Source organism: Saccopteryx leptura, chromosome 4, assembly GCF_036850995.1.
Source record: "Saccopteryx leptura isolate mSacLep1 chromosome 4, mSacLep1_pri_phased_curated, whole genome shotgun sequence".
Lineage (NCBI taxonomy): Eukaryota > Metazoa > Chordata > Mammalia > Chiroptera > Emballonuridae > Saccopteryx > Saccopteryx leptura.
In genome coordinates this window covers 165,791,369-165,819,259 of record NC_089506.1, presented here as the reverse complement: position 1 = coordinate 165,819,259, position 27,891 = coordinate 165,791,369, and the positions used below count along the sequence as shown (strand labels likewise).

Genomic DNA, 27,891 nt, shown 5'->3' with positions numbered 1-27,891 from the left:
CCATCACAAGCAGTGTCTCAATAAGAGTTCTGTGCTTATTAGTACGAATTTTTCTAGAATGAGTATCTAAAAATGTAATTATTGGGAGCTGAGATAGATATATTTTCAAATATTTCTAAATTATGACAGATTATTCTTCATGAGTAATTGAGATCATGATTCATAGATGTATCTTTCTGATAGATTGTCAATTCTTTTGAGATTAGGAAGGTATCTAGTTGTCTTTTTATCCCATCCGCCTTTCATGTTGGTACATAATAAATATTCAGTATATGTTAGTTTAGTGATAAATAGGTTACTAAAGAACTGACCATGCTTTTGTGTGTGTGTGTGTGTGTCAGAGACAGAGAAAGAGACAGAGAGAGGGACAGATAGGGACAGACAGACAGAAAAAGAGAGAGATGAGAAACATCACTTCTTCATTGTGGCTCCTTAGTCTCCTTAATTGTTCATTGATTGCTTTCTCATATGTGCCTTCACCGGGGGGCTGCAGCAGAGCGAGTGACCCCTTGCTCAAGCCAGTGACCTTGGGCTTCATTGCAGCATCCTTTGGGCTCAAGCCAGCGACCTTTGGGTCATGTCTGTGATCCCATGCTGAAGCCAGATGAGTCTGTGCTCAAGCTGGTGACCTCAGCATTTTGAACCTGGGTCCTCCATGTCCCAGTCCGACACTTCATCTACTGCACCACAGCCTGGTCAGGACTGACCGTACTTTTAAAAATGTATTCAAGTATTTTGGCAACTGCTTAGAAAAGATGTATTTGAATATGTAAATAAAAGCTTGAAAAATAGCTGAAGGGTGTAGGGTCAATAACTTTTTGAATAAATAATTTTTTGATTTAATTAACTGTGTGAATGCCATTTTTTATGTATCCATTAGTATTTATTAGTGCAATTGTTTTTTGTTTAAAAAAATTTTTTTTTCAATTCAGAGACAGAGAGAGTCAGAGAGAGGAATAGATAGGGACAGACAGGAACAGAGAGATGAGAAGCATCAATCAATAGTTTTTCATTGTGCATTGCGACACCTTAGTTGTTCATTGATTACTTTCTCATATGTTCCTTAACCGCAGGTCTTCAGCAGACCAAGCAACCCCTTGCTTGAGCCAGCGACCTTGGGTCCAAGCTGGTGAGCTTTTTTTTTTTTTTTTTTTTTGCTCAAGCCAGATGAACCCACACTCAAGCTGGCAACCTCAGGGTCTCGGACCTGGGTCCTCGGCATCCCAGTCCGATGCTCTATCCACTGCACCACTGCCTGGCCAGGCAGTGCAATTGTTTTTAACAACATGCAGTTCTGGTAAACTAGAATATAATTTTTATTGTCAGAATTACATTGACTTGTATTTTCTTATCTTTAATAAAATTTTTATTTTGCAATTTTGAAAGACCCACTTTAAAGAAAAATGTTATTTGGCAGACAAATATATTTAAACCATTGAAACACTGTTAAAATGTTATTTGTTAAATTTTTCAATTTGAAGAAGAGAGCTTGATCTCTCACTCTCTCTATTATCTATTGGTATCTTTTTCCTATGGATATCTTTTTTACCTATCAGGTGTCCTTTTTTAAAAAATGTTTTTACTTTTTTATTGTAATGAATTATATTCTATTATCTGAAAAGCATAGAAAACTATAAAGAAGGAGGAATGTGTGTATATTTTCTTCCCCTGTGTACCAGTGTGGTATGGCTGGCTGGCAATGACTTGGGTAATATCCAAATAATTTTGGAATACATAATTGCTTTACTCAGCATATTTACCTGCCTAATTATATTAGTTTAAAAATATTACAAGTAGTTCACAGACTTTTTGGGGACTGTCAACTGATGATAGATACTCAAATGCTAACAGAATCTCAGAAGGAAACTGGCCTAATACTATTAAAAGCTCTTATACAGATAATCCAATATTAATAATGTGGATTTATTATGGTTAAAATAGGAGACATCAAATAGTAATAATATAGTTTTCATTTTTTTCTGAATCAAATTCCATAGTACTAAGAATATCCAAATTATTTTGACTTTAACATTTCTAATTGTTAGGTTATTCCTGGTATTGGAATTTTTTGCAAGTGCTATTTTTAACTTATATAGTCTGTAGTTTACATCTCTTTTATAAAAAATATAATAAAAATTATATTTTTTATAATATAATATAATTGCATTTTTAAAAATTCAGGAAGAGATTTGAAGCAAATCAAATAATCTCTCAGATGTAAGTGTGAAAAAGCTCCTCTCTGGCTTTGTGCTCAAGTGTCAATAGGAGATGGTTTAGATAAAGAGCTGAATCATTAGACTTAACAGATGGAAATTTTATAAGGTTTGATGGTAGTGGGATGCTGGGAGTACATTAGACCTGTCATTTATGAGCACATAATCTTCAGCTATCTTTCCAAACTGTCAGTCACTAAGTAAGATGTATTATTTGAATCTAGGGAGATGTTTTAGCTTTTATTTTTCTCTATCTACAGTAATGAGTTATAGGGTTTAGCATAGCCAAGACTTAATCCGATTTATTATTTTTAGTGGTTAGGCTTAGAGGAGAGGTATTAGTTGTTTTGCTTCATTTTGTTTTTAAGATTTGCCTTTCTGGCCTGACCAGGCAGTGGCGCAGTGGGTAAAGCATCAGACTGGCATGCGGAAGACCCAGGTTCGAGACCCCGAGGTCGCCAGCTTGAGCGTGGGCTCATCTGGTTTGAGCAAAAGCTCACTAGCTTGAGCCCAAGGTCACTGGCTCAAGCAAGGGGTTACTTGGTCTGCTGAAGGCCCGCGGTCAAGGCACATATGAGAAAGCAATCAATGAACAACTAAGGTGTTGCAACGTGCAATGAAAAACTAATGATTGCCCTGGCCGGTTGGCTCAGCGGTAGAGCGTCGGCCTAGCGTGCGGAGGACCCGGGTTCGATTCCCGGCCAGGGCACACAGGAGAAGCGCCCATTTGCTTCTCCACCCCTCCGCCGCGCTTTCCTCTCTGTCTCTCTCTTCCCCTCCCGCAGCCAAGGCTCCATTGGAGCAAAGATGGCCCGGGCGCTGGGGATGGCTCTGTGGCCTCTGCCCCAGGCACTAGAATGACTCTGGTCGCGATATGGCGACGCCCAGGATGGGCAGAGCGTCGCCCCATGGTGGGCTTGCCGGGTGGATCCCGGTCGGGCGCATGCGGGAGTCTGTCTGACTGTCTCTCCCCGTTTCCAGCTTCAGAAAAATGAAAAAAAAAACAAAAAAAACAAAAAAAAACACTAATGATTGATGCTTCTCATCTCTCTGTTCCTGTCTGTCTGTCCCTGTCTATCCCTCTCTCTCTCTCTCTCTGTAAAAGAAAAAAAAAAAAAAAAAAAAAAAAAAAGATTTGCTTTTCTGAATATTATTTACACACTGTAGTTGAATCTGGCTTCCAGGTGATTGTATGCTTTTTTCCTACTATTTCCTTGTATTTATTATAAAAAAGATACATTATCATGAAAGTGCTCTGCCAGTTGGGTTTTCACAAGATGATCCTCTCTTCAGGCAAAAGCTATTCAGGTTATGCTCCAATGTAGGCAATGTTTTTAGTGCATACTGTTCCTATTCTTGCTCCAGATTTTGCTTATTTATATTACCTAGATGGTCTTTTTTTTTCTTTTCTTTTCTATTTTCCTTCAAATTTCTGTTAAAGGTCTGACATGACCTGGGCAGTAAGTAGAAGGATAAATAGTCATGAGAGTGTCGGGGAAAATTCTTTTCCTTAGATCACACCTTCTGGTTTTTAGTAGCTGAGATGTTGAAAAGCCATATGAAACATGAAGTCTGTTTTACTTTGATATTTGTTTTTAAACCCTCTATTGCAATTCTTTTGCATAGACAAATTTAATTTGTAGGCAAGATCAGTATAGTCTTTTTATTTATTTTTTATTTTTTTATTTTTTTTATTTTTTACAGAGACAGAGTCAGAGAGAGGGATAGACAGGGACAGACAGACAGGAACGGAGAGATGAGAAGCATCAATCATTAGTTTTTTGTTGCGCATTGCAACACCTTAATTGTTCGTTGATTGCTTTCTCATACGTGCCTTGACCCTGGGCCTTCAGTAGACCAAGTAACCCCTTGCTCGAGCCAGCGACCTTGGGTCCATGCTGGTGAGCTTTTGCTCAAACCAGATGAGTCCTCGCTCAAGCTGGCGACCTCAGGGTCTCGAACCTGGATCTTCCGCATCCTAGTCCGACGCTCTCTCCACTGCGCCACCGCCTGGTCAGGCAGTATAGTCTTTTTCTTTAGTGGGTGTTCCACTTTACTATTTTTGATTTTTAAAATATGATAGTGTTCTTGGGTTTAGAACATTTGAAGAGTCTATTACCAGGTTTTCATTGACTGCTTAGATTTAAGCATAAAATATAAGTAAGTTTATCCTTCACTTTAATATGATATCTAAAAGAATACACTGAGAATTTATAATCCAAAGAAAAATTAGTCCTTCTATTTTAACTATTTTTAGGGTGATTATTCTTACCTTTTGTTTTCCTCTTATTGAATATATCTTTAAGAAATAAAAAAAAAATTGTCAATTACAGTCGACATTCAGTATTATTGAATATGTCCTTGATAAAATAAAGAGGAAGATCTATATTTATATTCATTGTTTTTTAAATGCACATATGGATGCCTATAGATTATAAAATTATTTGCATCATGTTATGTTAGCTTTTCAATTTGACTCCCAAGAGCATGGTAGAGTTAAGTAAGCTGTGATTTGTAGTTTTCTGTATGAGGAATCAAAATATGTTTTCATGTCTTTTGACTAGGTTAATGTTATCTTTAAATATTTGAAGATAAATTTTAAGTAGTTTGATATTTTATGCTTTTGCAGGATACAATTTTATATATGCACATATATCAATAAGTATTATTACATATATCATATATAATTTTAGGTATTCTATTATATAATCTATTATACTTTCCATAAATTATAATTGTTTTAAGCTTATGAGTGAATAACTTAATGGAAAATAGTGTGGAAGTTAAAAATATATTGTATATTTTTCTAAATTCAGTCATGACCTAAGATATTTCCAAAATATTGACTTTTTATCTTGTCCACAATCCAGGATTGCTTTAGTATGAATCCTCTGCTAAAATACTTTTTCAGAAGGAGGGAGCTTTTGGGACTACAGTAGTGAGTGTTAGAGTCTGAGCTGCAGTGCCCACACCCCACATGCCTAAGGGATCACCGAGGGCGGGCGGCGGCGGGACGTGGCAGCTCAGTTCTGTCGGCAAGGGCGGAAGCCGGGTGGCTACCACTGGGCCTAGGTGTGAGTTCAGTCTTGCCCGGCTGGGGAGGAGGGGGCGTGCAAAAGTGGTCAAGCCCAGCTGCGGGCTGCCTGTAATCCAGCCAGCAGGGGAAAGACGGGAACCCCAGAAGGGGTGGAGACCAACCCTTGAGCAAGGGCACAGGAGCACAGCCTTGCCCTGCCCATGGAACCGAGGCTTGTGGCCTGACTTGGGAGCCAGCTCCTCTCGCAGGGGTGAGCCAAAAATCCAGAACAGGCAGAGTCCCACTACTGAGTGTGGGCACGGAGTCCCACCTGGCCTGGGGAGCCAAGGCTTGCAGCCATCCCACGAGCGGGCTCCTCCTGCAAGGGCGAGGCGGAAGCCCAGAAACAGGCGGAGACCCGCAGCTGAGCAAAGGTGCTTGCCACTGCCCTCAGGGCCAAGTATAACGCCACCCACAGGGCGGGGTGAAGGCCAAGGCCACCAAGGCTTGTACACCCGAGCACGTGATCACAGCCACTCCCGTGAAGGAAAGCCGGAAACCACAGCAACAGCACCAGTGGGTAGGCACTGGCAACGCCCATACCCAAATGCCCTAGGCAGCAACAGCAGAGGGGGTGGTGGGCCTGCAGACAGACCATACCTAGGGAACAGAGGCCACACCCAGTGGACTCCAGTGGCCAAGACCTTCTTTTATACAGAGAAGATGAGAAAGCAGAGAAATACAAGACAAATGAATCAAGATAAATCCCCAGGAAAGGACCTGAATAAATCAGATATAACCAAATTACCAGAGGCAGAGTTTAAAATAACGATTGTTAGGATGCTCAAAGATATTAGAACAACAATAGATGGTCATTACAAACACCTAAATAAAGAGATAGCAAATATAAAAGAGGACATTGAAATAATAAAAATCAGTCAGAAATGACAAATACAATATCAGAAATGAAGAACACAATGGAAGGAATTAAAAGCAGGATGGATGAAGCTGAGAATCAAATCAGCGAGTTAAAGGACACGATAAATAAAGGCATGGAAGCAGAGCAGATAAAAGAAAAGAGACTCGAAAAGTCTAAGGAAACTCTGAGAGAGCTCTATGACAACATGAAGAGAAATAACATCCGCATCATAGGGGTTCCTGAAGAAGAGAAAGAACAAGGGATAGAGACTTTGTTCAATCATATCATAGCTGAAAACTTCCCTCAATTAAGACAGGAAAACATCTCACATGTTCAGGAAGCACAGAGAACTCCATTAAAAAGAAACCCAAAGAAATCAACACCAAGACACATCATAATTAAAATACCAAAGCTAAGTGATAAAGAGAAAATATTAAAAGCTGCTAGAGAAAAAAAGACTATCACCTACAAAGGAGCCCCCATAAGGGTGACTTCCAACTTTTCAACAGAAACACTTGAGGCCAGAAGGGAATGGCAAGAAATATTCAAAGTAATGCAGAACAAGAGCCTACAACCAAGACTACTTTATCCAGCAAGGCTATCGTTTAAAACTGAAGGAGAAATAAAAAGCTTTCCAGACAAAAAAAACCTCAAGGAATTCACTACAACCAAACCAAGGCTGCAAGAAATGCTAAGGGGCCTGTTGTAAACAGATCAAAGGAGAAAAAGAATATAGCAAAAGAGGAATACAGCTTTAAAGAATAAAATGGCAATAAACAATTACATATCAATAATAACCTTAAATGTAAATGGATTAAATGATCCAATCAAAAGACATAGGGTAGCTGCATGGATAAGAAAACAGCACCCATACATATGCTGTCTACAAGAGACACACCTTAAAACAAAAGATGCACATAGACTGAAGATAAAAGGATGGAAAAAAATATTTCACGCAAATGGAAATGAAAAAAAAGCTGGGGCAGCAATACTTATATCAGACAAAATGGACTTTAAAACAAAGACTATAGTAGAGATAAAGAAGGTCACTACATAATGATAAAGGGAGAAATCCAACAGGATGATATAACCGTTATAAATATCTACACACCTAATATAGGAGCACCTAAATATATAAAGCAGACTTTGATGGATTTAAAGGGCGAGATCAACAGCAAAGCTATAATAGTAGGGGATTTCAATACTCCACTAACATCACTAGATAGATCCTCAAGAAAGAAAATTAACAAAGAAACAGTAGACTTAAAGGACATACTAGATCAACTCGATTTGATATCTTCAGAACCTTTCACCCTAAAGCAGCAGAATATACATTCTTTTCAAGTGCTCATGGTACATTCTCTAGAATAGACCACATGTTAGGGCACAAAAGCGGTCACAACAAATTTAAGAAGATTGGAATCATATTGAGCACTTTCTCTGATGACAATGGCATGAAACTAGAAAACAACCACAGCAGAAAAACTGAAAAATACTCAAACACTTGGAAATTAAATAGCGCGTTATTAAATAACGAATGCGTAAACAATGAGATCAAAGAAGAAATTAAAAATTTCTAGAAACGAACAATAATGAGCATATATCAACTCAAAATTTATGGGACACAGCAAAAGCCATCTTGAGAGGGAAGGTCACAGCATTACAGGCATACCTCAAGAAGCTAGAAAAAGCTCAAATAAACAACTTGACCCTACATCTAAAAGAACTAGAAAAAGAATAGCAAGTAAAGCCCAGAGCTAGGAGAAGGAAGGAAATAATAAAGATCAAAGTAGGAATGAATGACGTAGAGGCTAAAGAAACAATACAGAAGATCAATGAAACCAGGAGCTTGTTCTTTGAAAAGGTAAACAAGATTGATGAACCTTTAACCAGACTCACCAAGAAAAAAAGAGAGAGGACTCAAATAAATAAAATTAGAAACAAGAGTGGAGAAATAACAACTGACACAACAGAAATACAAAATATTGTAAGAAAATACTGTGAAGAACTGTACGCCAAAAAACTAGACAACCTAGATGAAATGGACAAATTCCTTGAAACATATAATCTTCCAAAAATCAATCTGGAAGATTCAGAAAACCTAAACAGACCAATTACAACAAATGAGATTCAAACAGCTATCAAAAAACTTCCAAAAAAGAAAAGTCCTGGGCCTGATGGCTTCACAAGTGAATTCTACCAAATATTCAAAGAAGAACTAATTCCTATCCTTCTCAAGCTATTTCAAAAAATTCAAGAGGAAGGAAGACTTCCAAGCTCCTTTTATGAGGCGAGCATAATTCTGATTCCAAAACTAGGCAAAGACAATACAAAGAAAGAAAATTATAGGCCAATATCCCTGATGAATTTAGATGCTAAAACCCTCAACAATATATTAGCAAACCGGATCTAGCAATATATGAAAAAGTCATACACCAGGATCAAGTGGGATTTATTCTTGGGAGGCAAGGCTGGTACAATTTTCACATATCAGTCAATGTGATTCATCATATAAACAAAAGAAAGGAGAAAAACCACATGATAATTACAATGGATGCAGAAAAAGCATTTGATAAAATCCAGTACCCATTCATGATCAAAACTTTCAGCAAAGTGGGAATACAGGGAACATACCTTAACATGATAAAGGCCATCTATGATAAACCCACAGCCAACATCATACTCAATGGGCAAAAATTAAAAGCAATCCCCTTAAGATCAGGAATAAGGCATGGGTGCCCCCTTTCACTACTCTTATTCAACATTGTTCTGGAAGACTTAGCCACAGCAATCAGACAAGAAAAAGAAATAAAAGGCATCCAAATTGGAAAGGAAGAAGTAAAACTATCATTATTTGTGGATGATATGATATTGTATATAGAAAACCCTAAAGTTGCAGTAAAAAAACTACGAGACCTGATAAATGAATTCAGCAAGGTGGCAGGATATAAAATTAATATTCAGAAATCAGAGGCATTTTTATATACTAACAATGAACTGTCAGAATGAGAAATTAAGGAATAAATCCCTTTACCATTGCAGCCAAAAAAATAAAGTACCTAGGAATAAATTTAACCAGGAGATTAAAGACTTGTACTCAGAAAATTATAAAACATTGATAATAGAAATCAAGGAAGATACAAACAAGTGGAAGCATATACCGTGCTCATGGTTAGGAAGAATAAATATCATTAAAATGTCTATATTACTCAAAGCAATTTATAAATTCAATGCAATACCGATTAAAATACCAATGAATTATTTCAAAAATATAGAACACATATTGCAAAAATTTATATGGAACCAAAAGAGAACACGAATAGCCTCAGCAATCTTGAAAAGGAAGAATAAAGTGGGAGGTATCACACTTCCTGATATCAAGCTATATTATAAGGTCACTGTACTCAAAACAGCCTGGTACTGGCATAATAACAGGCATATAAATCAATGGAACAGAACTGAGAACCCAGAAATAAACTCACACCTTTATGGACAACTGATATTTGACAAAGGAGGAAGAGCATACATTGGAGTAAAGACAGCCTCTTCCACAAATGGTGTTGGGAAAATTGGACAGCTACCTTCAAAAAAATGGAACTAGACTACCAACTTACACCATTCCCAACAATAAACTCAAAATGGATAAAAGTCATAAATGTAAGCCATGATTCCATAAGCATCTTAGAAGAAAACATAGGCAGTAAGCTCTCTGACATTTCTTGTAGCAATATATTTGCCGATTTGTCTCCACAGGAAAGTGAAATAAAAGACAGGATAAACAAATGGGACTATATCAAACTATAAAGCTTCTGCACAGCTAAAAACAATAAGAACAGAATAAAAAGACAAACTACACAATGGGAGAATATATTTGAGAATGCGTATGATAAGGGGTAATAACCAATATTTATAAAGAGCTTCTAAAACTTAATACCAGGAAAACAAACAATCCATTCCAAAAATGGGCAAAAGAAATGAATAGACACTTCTCCAAAGAGGACATACAAATGGCCAATAGGCATATGAAAAAATGCTCAACATCACTAATCATTAGAGAAATACAGATTAAAACCACAATGGGATATCACCTCACACCAGTCAGAATTGCGCTCATGAACAAAACAACACAGAATAAGTGCTGGCGAGAATGTGGAGAAAAGGGAACCGTCCTTCACTGCTGGTTAGGAATGTAGACTGGTGCAGCCACTGTGGAAAACAGTATGGAGATTCCTCAAAAAATTAAAAATCAAACTGCCTTTTGACCCAGCTATCCCACTGTTAGGAATATACCCCAAGAACACCATAGCTCTGTTTGAAAAGAAGAAATGCACCCCCATGTTTATGGCAGCATTGTTCACAATAGCGAAGATCTGGAAACAGCCCAAGTATCCATCAGAGGACGAGTGGATTAAAAAGCTTTGGTACATATATACTATGTACAATACTACTCAGCCATAAGAAATGATGACATCGGATCATTTAAAACTACATGGATCAACCTTGATAACATACTGAACAAAATAAGTAAATCAGAAAAAACTAAGAACTATATGATTCCATACATAGATGGGACATAAAATTGAGACTCAGAGACATGGACAAGAGTGTGGGGGTTATGGGGTGGAGGGGAAGAGAGGGAGGTGTTGGGGGAGGGGAGGGGTACAAAGAAAACTGTTAGAAGGTGACGGAAGACAATTGCACTTTGGGTGATGGGAATGCAGCATAAGCAAAGGTCAAAATAACCTGGAGCTGTTTTCTCTGAACATATGTACCCTGATTTATCAATGTCACCCCATTAAAATTAATTAAAAAATACTCTTTTTATCATTTCAGAACTCTGTAGTGGCTGACTTCAAAGATTTCTCTAATTACCAGTCTGTATTTTCGTTTTACTCTTAATTTGTGCGTTTACTCTTTATTTTCTCTTACTATCTTGCTTTCTTTCCAAAATGTATTCATTACCTTCAAGCTCAGCTAAATATTTTTTTTGTCAAATATTAAGAACCCTATGGCATTTATTACTTTCTCATATTCTATCAGCTTTCTGTTTTTTATTATTTCTTAATAACCCATTGATAGTTTTTTGTAGATTTTAAGGTTTCAGTTTAGTTGTGTAAGCTCCTTGAAATTGGAGATGATGTCCTTTTTTTTTCAAGTTACTAAATGTAGTAATGGATTTCAGTGGTTCTCAACCTGTGGGTCACGACCCCGGCGGGGGTCGAACGAGCAAAACACAGGGGTCGCCTCCTGTGTTTTAGTCTTTCGACCCCCGCCGGGGTCGCGACCCACAGGTTGACAACAGCTGGATTATATATTTGTCAGTGTTTTGAGTAAATGGACAGTTGTTGAGACATCATAATATTATTTTTTTCTAACAACAATTTTAAAGGTTCTGGAAAGGACTGTTAATGAAGATGGAGCACTCTATACTCATGTTATCATTTATTTGTGGAAAAATTATTTTTGTGATAAGGAAGACAGCTGTTAAAATTTAAGATTTTTTTTTTTGCAGGACAGACAGAGAGGGAGAGACAGAGAGAGACAGAGAGAGGGACATAGACAGGAAGGGAGAGAGATGAGAAGCATCAATTCTTCATTGTGGCACCTTAGTTGTTCATTGATTGCTTTCTCATATATGCCTTGACTGGGGGGTTACAACAGAGCAAATGAACTCTTGCTCAAGCCAGTGATCTTTGGGCTCAAGCCAGCAACCATGGGGTCAAGCCAGTGACTCTGCACTCAAACTGGTGAGCCCATACTCAAGCTGGTGAGCCTGTGCTCAAGCCTGCAACCTTGAGTTTTGAACCTGGGTCCTCTACATCCCTGACCAATGCTCTATTCGTTGTGCCACCCCCTGGTCAGGCAAAAAAATTTAAGATTTTTAATGAGACACATGCCAGTAGCTTAATACCGTTATTTAGACTTTGACATATACATACAATACAGCTTTTAGGACATGACATTTAAATTTTGGTAGCAACTGAATTGTTGAAATATGCTTCATTCTATAGCAGTGTCAAATAATTCTTTTTTTTTTTTTTGTATTTTTCTGTAGTATGAAGCAGGGAGGCAGAGAGACAGACTCCCGCATGTGCCTGACTTGGATACACCCAGCATGTCCACCAGGGGGCAATGCTCTGCCCATCAAGGGCATTGCTCCATTGCACCGGAACCATTCTAGCGCCTGAGGTAGAGGCCATGGAGCCATCCTCAGCGCCTGGGCCACCTTTGCTCCAATGGAGCCTTGTCTACGGGAGGGGAAGAGAGAGATAGAAAGAAATGAGGGGGGAATGGTGGAGAAGCAGATGGGCACTTCTCCTGTGTGCTCTGGCTGGAAATTGAACCTGGGACTTTCACATACCTGGCTGACACTCTACCACTGACTCAACTGGCCATGGTCTCAAGTGATTCTTTTTTTTTTTTTCTTTTTTTTTTTTTGAGACAGAGAGAGTCAGAGAGAGGGATAGATAGGGACATACAGACAAGAATAGAAAGAGATGAGAAGCTTCAATCATCAGTTTTTTGTTGTGACACCTTAGTTGTTCATTAATTGTTTTCTCATATGTGCCTTGACTGTGGGCTGTCAGCAGACCGAGTAACCCCTTGCTGAAGCCAGTGACCTTGGGTCCAAGCTGGTGAGCTTTGCTCAAACCAGATGAGCCCGCACTTGAGCTTGCGACCTCGGGGTCTCGAACATGGGTCCTCCGCATCCCAGTCTGACACTCTATCCACTGCACCACCACCTGATCATGCCCTCAAGTGATTCTTAATTAGTGTTCATACCAGAAGAATGGCAGTAATAGTTTGAGGAAGTAAAATCTCAAATAAGTCTGTCCTTCTCAAGAATTACGTAGTTTATATGAAATGATTTCTTAAAAGGGAATGTTGAAACTTGCAGCTTAAAATTTTTTTCATTAGAAATGACCTGTTATGTATTTTCATTTATTGGTTTGTATCCCGCTGAAGATATTAATTTGTTTAATTGCTTCCACCAATGCATTTTCTTCTGACTCTGCTTTCAGACAACCATAACAAAAAACCTTCAAGACTGCCAAGAATTATGGTCTTGTTTCTTTTGTCATACTTTAATCACTAATTCTCAGCTAAGACAGAAGAGATGATTTATTGTACACATTATATTCAGTCACAGCTGAGAGTAGAACCAGCCCAGAATGTCATAGGTCCAGGACAAAGGACCAAACGGGGCTGTCTTGTAAGAGCAGGATTGTATCTCAAAAGGCGATTGTGACAATCAGTTGACATGTATGTTCTAGATCCATCAAGAAGTTCTAGACAGCAGGTATTCAGTCCAACAATTTGTACCAGTGTCCCTGGTCTCTGGCTTCGCACCTCCTCCTGTGACTTCCATCACGCACAAGCTGGTGGTTTACTTGGACCTCCACCTCATCTTTCTTCTTTCTTTTGCGCTTCAGCCTGCATGTTTGTCCTTCCTCACTTGGCATTAAAGATTAAAGGTGCAGAGATTTCTAGAAAGATGGCACTAATGTCAAGAGAGCAATCAGTGATTCTTGTAAAGACAAAAGTTAACAGGTTGCTTTTATGGTTGAGTTTGTTTATAAGAGCTTGATTTTATTGTTGCAGTTTAGAAAGAGATAGTTAAGTATAATATTTGACACCTCTAGTTGCTTACTACCAACAGAATGCTTCAACCAGATCTGGCATAAAATTTAGTTAGAACACTGAAATTCATGCTTTGAGAATATTATGATATGCAGGAATTACACTGATAAGTCTTTTAAAAAATACTTTGAGTAAAATTCTTAGTTTTTTATTTATTTTTGTTTTTTAAAATATGTTCTAATAGTTTTATAAAATCAAAAATCGTGAAAAGAATATCTGAAAAGCATAAATATGTATAATAATGTTTGTTTTTTCATTTTCTTAGAAGATTAAATAGCATTTGGAAAATTTAGAGACAAAATATTAGGCAAGTGTTGGTTTAGCCAATTGTATTGCTTAACCTTGGGTTAATTTGTGTTCTTTCAATATGGAAGTAATTTTTTGTTCTTGTACACCTAGATGGCTTTTCTCTGTAGAGCCCAACTATATAGGAATCATATTTTTTTATATTACAGTCTACTTAAAACAATGTTTTTGAATATAATTTTTATATGACATTTTTGGATTGCAGAGTCAACAACAGTTTTTTAAAGGAGAGTATAATAATACTGATTGCTGATTTGGATTTGAATAGGAGCTATTTCACATATAGTGTTTTCCATAGTGGTAAATCATTTTCAGTCTAGTGTATGCATTTGCCTAGTGTCACAGGTTAATTCTTTAGACACGTGTGCCTTTCCTCATTCTTTCCCTCAAGGCATACCTTTTATCAGCTGTTTTTGAAACTTCTACACTTATTAGACTCGATATATAATAACCTTAATACTTACATCCCACCTTTGAGATTCTGTATTTGTACATGTCTAAGGTTAATAATGTACTTGTTTTTATGCATTATAATATTAAAGGTACATTGAATTTGAATTTGCTTACCTATCTTGTTGATTATGTACTTCCTTCTTTTAAAAAGTTAAGAAAAGTCATTTGTTTTTTAGATTTTATTTATTGACTTTAGAGAGAGGAGAAGAGGGGGGACAGAAAGTAAGACAGTGGGGGAGGAGTAGGTATGTGCCTTGACTGGGCAAGCCCAGGTTTTGAACCAGTGACTGCAGCATTCCAGGTCCACGCTTTGTCCATTGTACCACCACTGGTCAGGAAAAGTCCCATTTCTTAAAAGAAAAAAATGATAGTGACTTGAATTTGATTTTAGGAGGCCAGTAAACCGGCTTCCTGCAAATACCTGTACTGCATGCCTCATAATGAGACATCCATTATTATGGGTGTATGTATTTGGGGGATGGCTGTTAACAGAGAAATATTCAAGAGCCCATGCAGTATTTTGATTTCAGTTGAAAACTTACAAGTAAAAAGGTGCCAAAATAATCTTTGACCAGATTTTTTAGCATTTAAAAATGATTATTAAAAAAAAACTTAGATGTGCTCGCTACATTATTTATAAAAGACTAGAAAATCTTATTTTCAGTACTATCTTATTCTCACACTAAATTAGTGTAAGAATCTGTAATTTGACAATTGTAATGATTACCTCATGTGAATATGTACATTGTTTTAAGGAATGTTTCCATTTTAGACAGTGTATGGCAATACCCACTTTTGTGGTTTCATTTACTATTTGCATGCTCTTTGACAGCTGGCCTTTACTAATCTCACATCATGGGTTTTGAAACTTTTTCCTTAAAGCTTTATAGTTGAATTACAATACATTATGTTCTTTGTTTTCTCCTGGAAAAGGATTTAAACAAACTTTCTATTGCATTTGTTGAATATGTATTTCATAGTAACCACCATGAAGTTTGCAGCATTTAAGAAGATGAAAAAGCAAAGATAAAAGGTACACATTCAAGAAAGCTTGGTTTCACAGTTGGTGCATAATCCTTTCTGCTGTCATTGGTACCCTAACCCTGTACCTAAGAGAACAAAAGAAACTGAATTGGAAATTGTGGGAGCTGAAGAACATTCAGTTTGCAGCCCATCGCATGGCCCATAGGCGTTGTCAGGTCTCAGTTTGATGCCCTTTATTCTTTCTGACAGATGTGAGGTAGGGTCTATGAGGGGGAAGTCATTACTAGAGAGAGGGCAGTGTCAGATCAAAAGTAACCAGTGATCAAACAAGGTAAAGGGCTGTGGAAAATATGCTCTTTCTGGCCTCAACACCTGCCTGATCACTGAAGGGAATAGTCCTGTGTGTCAGGGCAAGTTGATTTTCTTTGATGAACAGTGAATTAAAGTCAGAATGGAAGCTTAAGTGGAGAACAGAAGACTTTTACTTCCTATTCTTGAGCAATTTGGATGTTTAAATTTTTTACTTTAATTATCTAGAAGTTATAGAAATCATTCTTTGTTGAATAAAATATTAAAGCTTACCCATACTAACTTTGCTATCACTATATACTTAGAGATAGTACTAATAAACAAATTTCCTTATAGAACAGCTTTAGAAGTCATCAAACTTCATTTCTTTCAAGCATCTAATTATATCTTTAATCAGAACATTTGTATATAATTATGATGGTGCATATGAAGTGGATTAGTGCTGAGTTTGGCACATAGTAGGTCTCTTTATTGTAAAATTTTAGAAATTAATTCACTAAGTATTTTCAAATAAATTTGAATTAACTCTTTTCCCCCAAGTGCTTGCTATATTTTCTGTAAAGGTAAACCTTTCTAATCAAGTCAGTTGGAAGAAAATTTAAGGAGACAACCTCATTGGGGTTTTTATGTATGTTTTTTTCTTTACCCTTTCATCTTTAGAGGTATGTGACTAAAGTCTAGCAGAGGAGTGATATTTTTATCTTTAATTAGCTTGCTGTGTGAATAAATTGACAATTGAGGCAATTTCTAAAAATTTCAATTCTGTTATTTTCCTTTATATTAAGAGCAGAGATTTGACTGCTACTAGATTTTACTGTCTCAAGTTTTGGCATTTTAAATACTCTTGAATAACATTCAGGTTCATAAGTAAGTCTATTGTCAGTTTTAGAGGGGGAAAGCATAATGAGAGTGATGTTTTAAGATTTTTGCAAACTATAGAGCAACTTGGTAAAGGAGTCACTAGAGGTAAGAAGAAAGGTCATAAATATGCTATTGAAGTAAATCTAGAGTGTGATAAGGACAGTGACATGTTGAGATAAAGTCCAGATATAAAAGTCCTCATTACTTCAAATGTTAAATATGTTGTTACTCAGTATACATTATTTAATTTTATTCACTTTTAAACTAAAGTGTCAATTTTATATGTATTATCAGTTCCAAATACTTATAATTTGAGTAGAATATGTTCTGATTGAGATGATGAAGCTTTCTAAATTTTTTGCCTATTTCTTCAATTATGATAAAAAGTATAAACTTTTTGTATCTGAAATCATGAAAAACTTGATATAGTTGAAAAATTAAATCATTGAATAAGTAGTTAGGCTTGACCAAGAACAACGTGTGTTGTGTTAGAGTCTAGAGTAGTGGTTCTCAAACTTTTAGAAGTCGGGGCACATTTAAAATTTTATAAATAATTGTAGGCACACTATGTACAAATTTCTGAGAAATATGTTATAATAATTAAGTCAAATATTAAAGAAAAAAATATAAAGTCCAAGTGTGCTTTTATGGTAATTAAACAAAATAAATATGACAAAATTAAATTTACTCTTGACATTAAAATACATTTTATGTTATATTTTTTGAGTTATGCTTTTAAGAATTCATAAAAAAGAGGGGTTAAAAATAAAAGAACGACAAAAATGTTTATCTTTATATATATAGATACATTCTTAGTAAGATTTAGTAAATTTGGCAGGTCCCAATGTGAATGTGTTTTCTCATTTTTGTGTTTATGAGAAACATGAACCTGATGTGTCCTAGTGATTTCTTCAGTGTTTGGGCATATATTTGAAAGACAAACTCTCATTTCCTTGTCAATACATTGAAGAATTCCTCTCTTTTAACTCTTAATTATGTTGAGTGCAGAAAACCCCCACCATACATATCATCTTAACTTTACGCCAAAGGATAGAAGAAACTTGCCTCCAGTCTTTCTGGGGAACATGGAGGGTAGTGTAAACAATCCAGCACCATAGTTTAACAGCCTTTTGCAACCTAATCAGGCAAGTGAGGTGGGGGGTTGGGCAGGCTGTCAGCTTACAGCCAATTCCCCGCACCTCTGTCCCCCAAAATCTAAACTCCAAAAACCCTGTTGGTTTTTTGGTCCCAACAGGCACATATTTCTCTGGAATTCCATAGGGCACACCTGGAAATCATCTAGGGCACACCAGTGTGCTCTGGTGCACACTTTGAGAACCACTGGTCTAGAGGCAAAATTTGTCAAGAACCAGAAGTTTTTTGTTTATGCATATATTGTTCAACTTGCAATCTAAAATACTTAAATGGAAAAAGGCAACTTTTTATATGTATTTGTCTATAATTAACAGCCATAAAAGTGTTATATACAGTGTGTCTGTAAAGTTATGGTGCACTTTTGACCGGTCACAAGAAAGCAACAAAAGACGATAGAAATGTGAACTCTGCATCAAATAAAAGGAAAACCCTCCTAGTTTCTGTAGGATGATGTGGGAGCATGTGCGCATGCGCAGTGATGACGTAACACCACGTATACAGCGGAGCAGCCCATGGCTATGCCAGTCGAGATATGGATGGTACAGAGGAAAGTTCAGTGTGTTCTGTGGCTCGCTAAATTCAAATCCGTGACCAAAGTGCAACGTGAATGTCGGTGCGTTTATAACAAAGCGCCACCACATAGGAATAACATTACTCAGTGGGATAAGCAGTTGAAGGAAACCGGCAATTTGATAGAGAAACCCCATTCTGGTAGCCCATCAGTCAGTGACAAGTCTGTAGAGGCTATACGGGATAGCTACCTAAGGAGCCCTAAAAAATCTGTGCGTGAGCCCACATTGAACTGCACCGAATAGGTATGAAACTGGGAGAGTTTTCCTTTTATTTGGTGCAGATTTCACATTTCTGTCGTCTTTTGTTGCTTTCCTGTGACCGGTTAAAAGTGCACCATGACTTTATGGACACTATATATATATAAATATATTTTTATATATATATATATAATGTATTTATATATATATATATACATACATATATGAAAATCTAGTAATTTTGTCCTCAAATTCTGAAAACAAGAATTTATTTGAAATTTTTGGTTTTCCTTAAGAAGGATAAAAGTATTATTACCACAGTCTTTTAAAAGTGATATTTAATCTAATAATTTGTCTATTATTCTTTGTGTGAAGTGACATATTTGTTTATTTTTGATGTTCTTATATAACCCAAATCTTCTTTCTTATACTCAGATATATGAATCTAAAAATAATATTATGTTGTATTTCCCTTATATTAAATTAGTATGAGACTTTGTGACTTTTGTTAGCTATAAATATATTTTATGCATAATTATAATTACAAAAATGATATGTATGGTTTGTCTTTTAAACAGATTTTGCTTGTAAATTGTCATAAATATATTTGTGTAGGGTGTCTTTAAAGTAGTTGACAGCCTGACCTGTGGTGGCACAGTGGGTAAAGTGTCGATCTGGAATGCTGAGGTCGCCAATTCAAAACCCCTGGCTTTCCTGGTCAAGGCACATATGGGAGTTGATGCTTTCTGCTCCTCCCCCTTTCCCTCTCTCTGTTTGTCTCTTTTCTCTAAAAAAAAAAATAATAATGTAGTTGACTGAGAAGTTCCTATGTAGGCATCGAGTTAGATGGGTTCAGTTTTTTTAATCTGGAATAAAATTCTAGTAAATTAAGATTCTGGCCTGACCTATGGTGGCGCAGTGGATAAAACGTCGACCTGGAAATGCTGAGGTCGCCGGTTCGAAACCCTGGGCTTGCCTGGTCAAGGCACATATGGGAGTTGATGCTTCCAGCTCCCCCCCCCCTTCTGTCTCTCCTCTGTCTCTCCCTCTCCTCTCTAAAATGAATTAAAAAAAAAAAAGATTCTGTAACTATTTCAGAAGCTTTTGAAATTTAGAAAATCATAATACAGAATCATTACACAATCTAAATAAATTAGAATCATTTTTTTGCTTTTGATTTTTTAATATGTTTGCCCTTAACCGTCTCAGAGTAATATTATTAAATTGATACCAATATAATAATATTACTCTGATTTAGGGAGGAGAATAATTTTGGTTTTTTTCTTGATTCTCTGAGGGCATCTTTCCAATTCTTCAATTTCTATATGTGCAAAAGGATTTAAGTTTTCTAACATTTTAATATTAATATTAAGAAGAAACATTGTGAAAGGTAAATTTCAGTTTTAAAAGTAAACATCAGCTGTTTTTCAAAATGACCTCAGCAGCATAAAATTTTAGTAGTAAAATTTTAGCATAAAATCTTTGGTTCATGGAATACTCTCATAATTGGTCCTTGAATAACCTTATTTTCTTATAAAAGCTTATTTATCTAAATATTTATATTATTTAACATTTACTCAAGAATCTTTTATCTAAATCAATAGCTAGAGTGTTACCAATAATTTTCTTCTACCCATGTATTCTTCCCTTCTCTCCTCTGACTCGCCTTCAGAGATAATCATAGGTAACCAGAATAACTACTGTCCTGAATGTTATGTTTATCCATTTCCTCCATTTCGTTACATATGTTCTTAAGCCTAAACAACAAATTGTTCAGTTTTTACTTTTTTTTGATACATTTCTAAGAGGTCATTGATGTGCTGGTAAACGTAGTGCTTTAGCAGATATTCTAATGTACAGGATGGGGCAAAAGTAGGTTTACAGCTGTGAGTATGGGAAAAACAGAATTAATTTTTGTATTATTAATTATTGTATTATTTGCCATATGAACAACTGTAAACCTACTTTTACCCTACCCTGTATTATTTAGTAGTGATATAATTTAGTAAAATAATCTAAAGGAAGTATGTTTCTGAACTTAATACAAGTGAGATTTAAGTTTAATTCTCTGCTATGTTTTCGTGTTTTTAGATTTTTGGGTTAAATACTACACATGTTGATCCCCCTTGCATTTTGCATCTTCCATTTATAAATTATGTTCATAAATATGGAGAATGAGGTCTTTCTTAGTTTTGATTTGCTGCAATTGTAACAATTTCTGTAATTTGATGTACAGGTTATAAAAGTTATTTTTTTAGGTAATGGATAGGGGTAGTTGGTCATGAATATTTAACTAATTACCAGTTTGATATGGAGGCAAGTGAGTTTTAAGCTTACCAAATGATGTTTATGGTTTCTTATCAGTTTAAAATAGCATCATTAGTAATTTAATAATCCAACCATTGTCATTTTATATAAGGATACAATGATTGTACTAAATATCTTTGATTGCTAGATGTTTTATTGATTTAATACAGACTCAGAGGGGAAAGAAGGAATACTACATTAAATATTTGTATTTATTTTAAGACTTTATGCTTCCTGTAATTTCAGAGCTATAAATTTATATATATAAATACATAAAATAATGTGGATGAAGTGATATCAGATCAATATAGTGTGAATTTAAAGGGGAGATCATTCTTTTCTTCTTTGTGAGGGAATCTGAGAAGTTCATATTATTTGTCTTTATCCTCGAATATATCTTGGTGAGATTGCTTATGAGTAATAAATACTGTTGGCATAAAGTGTTTAGGGTTGTAGTTTGAGAAGCTTCATATAATTCATTTATTGCAGTTTATTTAATGTTTTGTAATGTGAGGCACACCTGAAGAAGCAAAACAGTTAACTCCCAAGATTTTTTGTAAAATATTTTATTTATTCATTTTAGAGACAAGGGAGGGAAGGAGGGAGGGATAGGAAGAACAGTAAGCATCAACTCCCACATGTGCCTTGACCAGGCAAGTCTGAAGTTTCTAATGGGCAACCTCAGCGTTCCAGTTGGACACTCTTATCTACTTCACTACCACAGGTCAGGCTCCTTTAAGTTTTTTAAAAGTATCAAATGATTTTATAAAGATATAATGCTATGATTTCTTTTTTTTTTTTTTTCTTTACAGAGACACAGAGAGAGAGTCAGAGAGAGGGACAGATAGGGATAGACAGACAGGAACGGAGAGAGATGAGAAGCATTAATCATCAGTTTTTCGTTGCGACACCTTAGTTGTTCATTGATTGCTTTCTCATTATGTGCCTTGACCGCAGGCCTTCAGCAGACCGAGTAACCCCTTGCTTGAGCCAGCAATCTTGGGTCTAAGCTGGTGAGCATTTTTTTTTTTAAGATTTTATTTATTCATTTTAGAGAAGGGGGGTAGGGGGGAGGAGCAGGAAGCATCAACTTCCATATGTGCCTTGACTGGGCAAGCCCAGGGTTTCGAACCAGCGACCTCAGAGTTCCAGGTCCACGCTTTATCCACTGCGCCACCACAGGTCAGGCTGCTATGATTTCTTAACTTTTCTCCATGTACACTCATGATTTAGATAATTTAATAGAAAAAGTTATCACATGGTTTATAGCATTATTATATACTTTGATTTATAGTATTTGGGAGAATAGAAGTTAAGTTTAAAGGTAGAGATTAATGAGTAGAATTATATTTTATACCCTAGAAAATGATATTGAAAGCCTTGGAAATGAATGCTGCTGTAGTTATAGGTGGTATAATTCTGGAAAAAATATTCTCCTTGGCTTCTTTGTGGTTATGAGCTACAAGGATCAATTAAAAAAACTTTTTAAGTCCAAACTTCTACTATTTACTTATTCATTAAGCATTTATTGAGTACTAACCATATACCACTCTGTTTCTAGATCCATTTTTCTTGCGTGATGCCAGCTAACATTAGTAATTTTCTTTTATCTTGTATTTACGTATGTAAGAGTCTGCTGGGGAGGACAGTAACACCCCCTGTTATAGTCATTGTTCCAGAACCTGGACTCTTAATCTTTAATATATATATTGAATGCTGTATTTTAAGTGTAATAATTTGAAAATGATGGCATCTACATAATATTTTTTTGCTAATTGTAACTTCTAAGTTATTTCATCTTAGTTACTGAATCAAGATGAAATATTTGGAAGATTAAAATTAAAAGAGCTACTATATAGTATAAAACATTGTATGCTTATTACAATGACTGGTTCTTTATAAAGATTCTTTGATGTTAAAGAAAGACTTGTTCCATGAGCCATTGTAGAACTTGAGTAGTACATGATTAATAATACTTAAAGAATTAAATATAATGAATTGAGTTTTGATATTATTCCATTGGGTTAGTATTTTAGTTATAAGAATACTTATGAGGACATTGTCAACTACATATATCATACAGAGTCCTTCATTATGAGAAAGCTCAGTTAAATAGTCCCTCTGGTCATAGTAGTAGAGAAAGCCAGACTTCTAATCAGCTGTTTTCTTTTATTATTTCTCTACTGCAGATTTTATAAAAGAAGTTTTCATCATGCTTTCCTCTTTGCTTTAGCATCTTACAGGTGATGTGTTGTGGAATTGTGCACCAGAAACATGTATAATTTTGTTGACCAGCGTTATCCAATACATTCAATAAAAAAGAAACAAATTTGTAATTCATCTAAAATAAAGCATTCAGGACTTCTGTATTATCGAATAACTTTTCTTTTTAACTGTTATTTTCTCTTGTTTCAATTTTCATTTCTACTTGTGTTTCTCCAGTAGGGTGTATTTCCATGAACTACCTCAATTTCTTTTTGGAAGGAGGAGGTTTATGCCTAAATACAGACAGAAGAATTTACAAGGACATTTTAACTTTAAAACACCTTCTTCTTTGAACTGGCAATTGTGGTATGATGGGAAGTGCTTTAGAGCTTGAATTAGGAAGATATAGGTTTAGATATTAACCTCTGTCCCTTAGCTGAATAATCTTGGACAAGTGTCTCTGAGGTGGTTTTCTCATTTGTATCATGAAAAAATTTGCCTTGGGTAGTTTATATGAAAGTAGTAGTCTCATATTAAGTGATCAATAAGATTGTTCCTTTAGTAATTTCTCTGTTAGACTCTTGATAAATATTGAAATTAACCATAATTTAAAAATATTTGCGGCCTAGCGTGCGGAGGACCCGGGTTCGATTCCTGGCCAGGGCACACAGGAGAAGCGCCCATTTGCTTCTCCACCCCTCCGCCGCGCCTTCCTTTCTGTCTCTCTCTTCCCCTCCCGCAGCCAAGGCTCCATTGGAGCAAAGATGGCCCGGGCGCTGGGGATGGCTCTGTGGCCTCTGCCCCAGGCGCTAGAGTGGATCTGGTCGCAACATGGCGACGCCCAGGATGGGCAGAGCATCGCCCCCTGGTGGGCAGAGCGCCGCCCCATGGTGGGCGTGCCGGGTGGATCCCGGTCGGGCGCATGCGGGAGTCTGTCTGACTGTCTCTCCCTGTTTCCAGTTTCGGAAAAATGCAAAAAAAAAAAAAAAAAAAAAATATTTGGAAGGATTCTACAAAATACTGAGAAATATAACCCTGTTGTCATTAAAAAATACATCTGCACAGCTGTAACATTATACAGGTATAGAAAAGTAGAAAATGATAAGTGAAAGCCTCCTGCTCACACCTCTGGTAATTACTTTAGAAAACTTAATGCACATACCAACTTATACTCATGTGTCCTTATTAAAATATTATACTACATATTCTATTTTATAGCACTTTGTTATTGGTAATTATTTAGCTTCTTTTCTATTTTTTTGTTCCTGTAAGAAAGAATAATAAATTTTAAAATTCTAAAGTTTTTTATTAGAAGAATGTATTTTCACATGTGCCCTTTTTATGCTATCTTGTTAATTTTTATGAAACCAAGAAGCAGGTCTTCTCTATTCTTCATCTTCATTTCTAGTGTTTTTGTTTCTTTATCTTTTAAATTGTGATATAGTCTGCTTATGGAGTTTTCTGAGACCATCAAATAGTTTAACATCTAGACGCAAAGATACGAACAAACGGGGTGCTTTAAAAAATTTTTGATACTCTCTAATCAATCATATCATTAGGGAACATATTTTCTTTTATTAGAAGTAACTGATGCTTTCATTTGGGACAGTCTGCCAGGGGTCCCCAAACTTTTTATACAGGGGACCAGTTCACTGTCCCTCAGACCGTTGGAGGACCGCCACATACAGTGCTCCTCTCACTGACCACCAATGAAAGAGGTGCCCCTTCTGGAAGTGTGGCGGGGGGGGGGGGGGGGGGGGGGGGGGGGGGGGCTGGATAAACGGCCTCAGGGGGCGACATGCGGCCCGCGGTCCGGTCCATAGTTTGGGAACGCCTGGTAGACAAAAGGACATGCAGTGACAGACCTCTTGATACTTACTCTCACCTAGAGGTTGTAGAAAGGTAGCTTTTGTGTCAGATTGATATAGATGCCAATTCAAGAATTACCAGTTTAATTTACAAGTTGTGGGTTCCTTTTTAAGCCCTTAAAATTGAATTTCTTGGAGATTTGAGTTTTTATGTACAATTTGGAGATGATGCCATTTACTTTTCTTGGTCATTGAAGAAATTAAGTAGACTGAGATAGTATATGTAAATTGCCCAACAAAGCATTTTGGAAAATAGCACTTGTTCATAAAATGTTAGCTTTCCCTCTTTTCTTGGTAACTTCCCAACTGTCATTTCTTGTCTTTGTCTTCATGACCAAAGGAAACCTAGAAGTCACTGTCAGAGCTTTGCTGCTAGTGAATGCTTTTGTTATTGAGTACCTTGGTTGCCAATGGGGAGAAATAACTGATGGTTGCTTATGCATATGAGAGGGTCCAGTGAGCCTTTTATCTTGTGGGGAGTTTCTGAAAGAGTAATCTTTAACCTCTAGTGTTACTCCTAGTGACATAATCATAGTGGTTATTCTGGTTGATTAATTTTGTTTTTGATACCTGTTCTTTTTTTTTTTTTTTTGGCCACAAATCCTCATTCTTAGCAGTTAAATTTTCTTACTATTTAATCGGGAATACTGAAATCATTAATTATGAGCTACATCATATCAACTATAATATATTTGATTGCAAGTAACAGAAAATCTAGTTCAGCTTGCTTAAATAATAACTTTATTAACTTACAACTGGACTGTGTAGAGGTAGTTTAGGCTTTAGGGTTGATTTAATTGGTATCACAGTGTATTTATTTATGGAACTGGTTCTCTGACTCTTTGCTTAGCATTCTGTTATGTCATCTTAAATCAAAGTCTGACAATTTCTAAGTACATGTTGTGCTTGCTTCAGTTGAGTTCTTTTTATTGCTGAGTGTGTTGTACTCAAATTTATATTTGGTACAGAATGCTAAACATACAACAATTTGTTTATATGTTCACTTGTTAATGAATGTTTGGGCTGTTTCCGTTTTTTAAAACTATTACATATGAAGCTACTGTGAACATTCATGAACAAGTTTTTGAATAGTCCAAGGCTTTTATTTCTCTTGATTAAATACCTATGATTGTTATGGTTGGGTCACATGGTAAGTATTTATTAAAATTTTACTTTTTGGGAAAATGCCCAAGAATTTTACAAAATAGCTGTCCCATTATTTGCTCCTTCCAACAACGTTTGGTACTACATCTTCACAACAGATTGTAATGACAGATGTTTTAATTTTAGCCATTCTGTGTGGATGGATGTATAGTGGTACATTATTGTGGTTTTGCTTGCTTTTCTCTGATGTCTAATGAGGTCAGGCTCTTTTTATGTAGAATTAGCTAGCCATTCCTGTCTCTTTTGTGACATATCTATACAAATGCTTTGATTGTTTTTAAAAAATTCGGTTGTCTTCTTAGCAAGTTGTAAGAATTCTTTGTATGTTTTGGACTCAAGTTTTTCTATCAAGTATATTGCATTACAATTGTTTTTTCCTTGTCTATGTCTCTTCTTTTTATCTCCTTTCATTTTGAAGAGCAGAAAGTTTTAATTTTGATGATCTCAAATTTATAGTTTTATATATATAAAATTATATACTGTATATGATATTATATATATAATTATAACAGTAAGTGCTTTTGTCTAGTCTAAAATTGCTAGCTAGTGTCAGCTTTTTTTTTCCTTATTATTGTTTGTGTATCATGCTTCTGTATGAGTGTAAACTCAGTAGAATTAGGGAGCTTATCTTCCATATTCACTAATGTAGTCTCTGCCTAGAAGAGTGCCAGGCACATGACAGTCACTCACATGTAGTATTTGAATGAATGAATTGTTTGGTTTCATAAACTAGAACATTTTAGCCATTGTTTATGTTCTTTTTTGTGTGTGTGACAGGGACAGAGAGAGGAACAGAGAGAGGGACAGATAGGGACAGATAGACAGGAAGGGAGAGAGATGAGAAGCATCAACTATTTGTTGTGGCACCTTAGTTGTTCATTGATTGCTTTCTCATATGTGCCTTGATTGATGGGCTACAGCAGACCAAGTGACCCCTTGCTCAAGCCAGCGACCTTGGGTTCAAGCTGGTGAGCTGTGCTCAAAAAGATGAGCCCACACTTAAAGCTGGCAGCCTCGGGGTTTTGAACCTGGATCCTCTGAGTCCCAATCTGACGCTCTATCCACTGCACCACCACCTGGTCAGGCCATTGTGTATGTCTTGTTCTCTTTTGTCCTCTATTCACTCAGCATGAGATTGTCTTGCTTTTGATTCTTTGTTTCTCTATTCCTACTGCTAAATCTTTATTTAGTTCTAGCTCCTTTATTTTTGTGTTTGAATCGCAGTGCCTTCCTATGCTTGTCAGATGCCACTTATCACCTTTAGATTTACCTGTAAGTCAATTTCCAGCAAATGTAGTGTATTTGCTCTTTTCTCAATAATATTACTTTGTTGCTTAAAAAGCTGTAATATAGGATTATAAGGTGGAATGTGATCTTAATATTTCTTTTTTCTTTTATTCTTGTCTTCAGTGATTTTTATCCTTTTTTATTCTTCTTGGAATATTATCCTTTTCCTTCCTGTCAGAGTAAAGTGTCTCTCTCTCTCTCTCTCTCTTTTATTTTATCTTTTTAGTGAGGGAGAGAGGAGAGACAGAGACAGACAGGAAGGGAGATGAGAAGCATTAATTTGTAGTTGCAGCACTTTTGTGTTCATTGATTGCTTCTCATACGTGCCTTGACTCCAGCTGAGCCAGTGACCCCTTGCTCAAGTCAGTGAACTTTAGGCTCAAGCCAGAAAACTTGGGGCTCAAGCCAGTAACCATGGGGTCATGTCTGTGAT

At 36.3% G+C, this 27,891-nt stretch overlaps 1 protein-coding gene across 1 annotated transcript in view; it reads left to right on the top strand.

The window, feature by feature from the left end:
• The window catches only part of FBXL17 (F-box and leucine rich repeat protein 17), a 685,599-nt gene that overhangs the window by 62,841 nt on the left and 594,867 nt on the right, over positions 1–27,891 (top strand). The gene's annotated exons all lie outside the window — the stretch shown is intronic.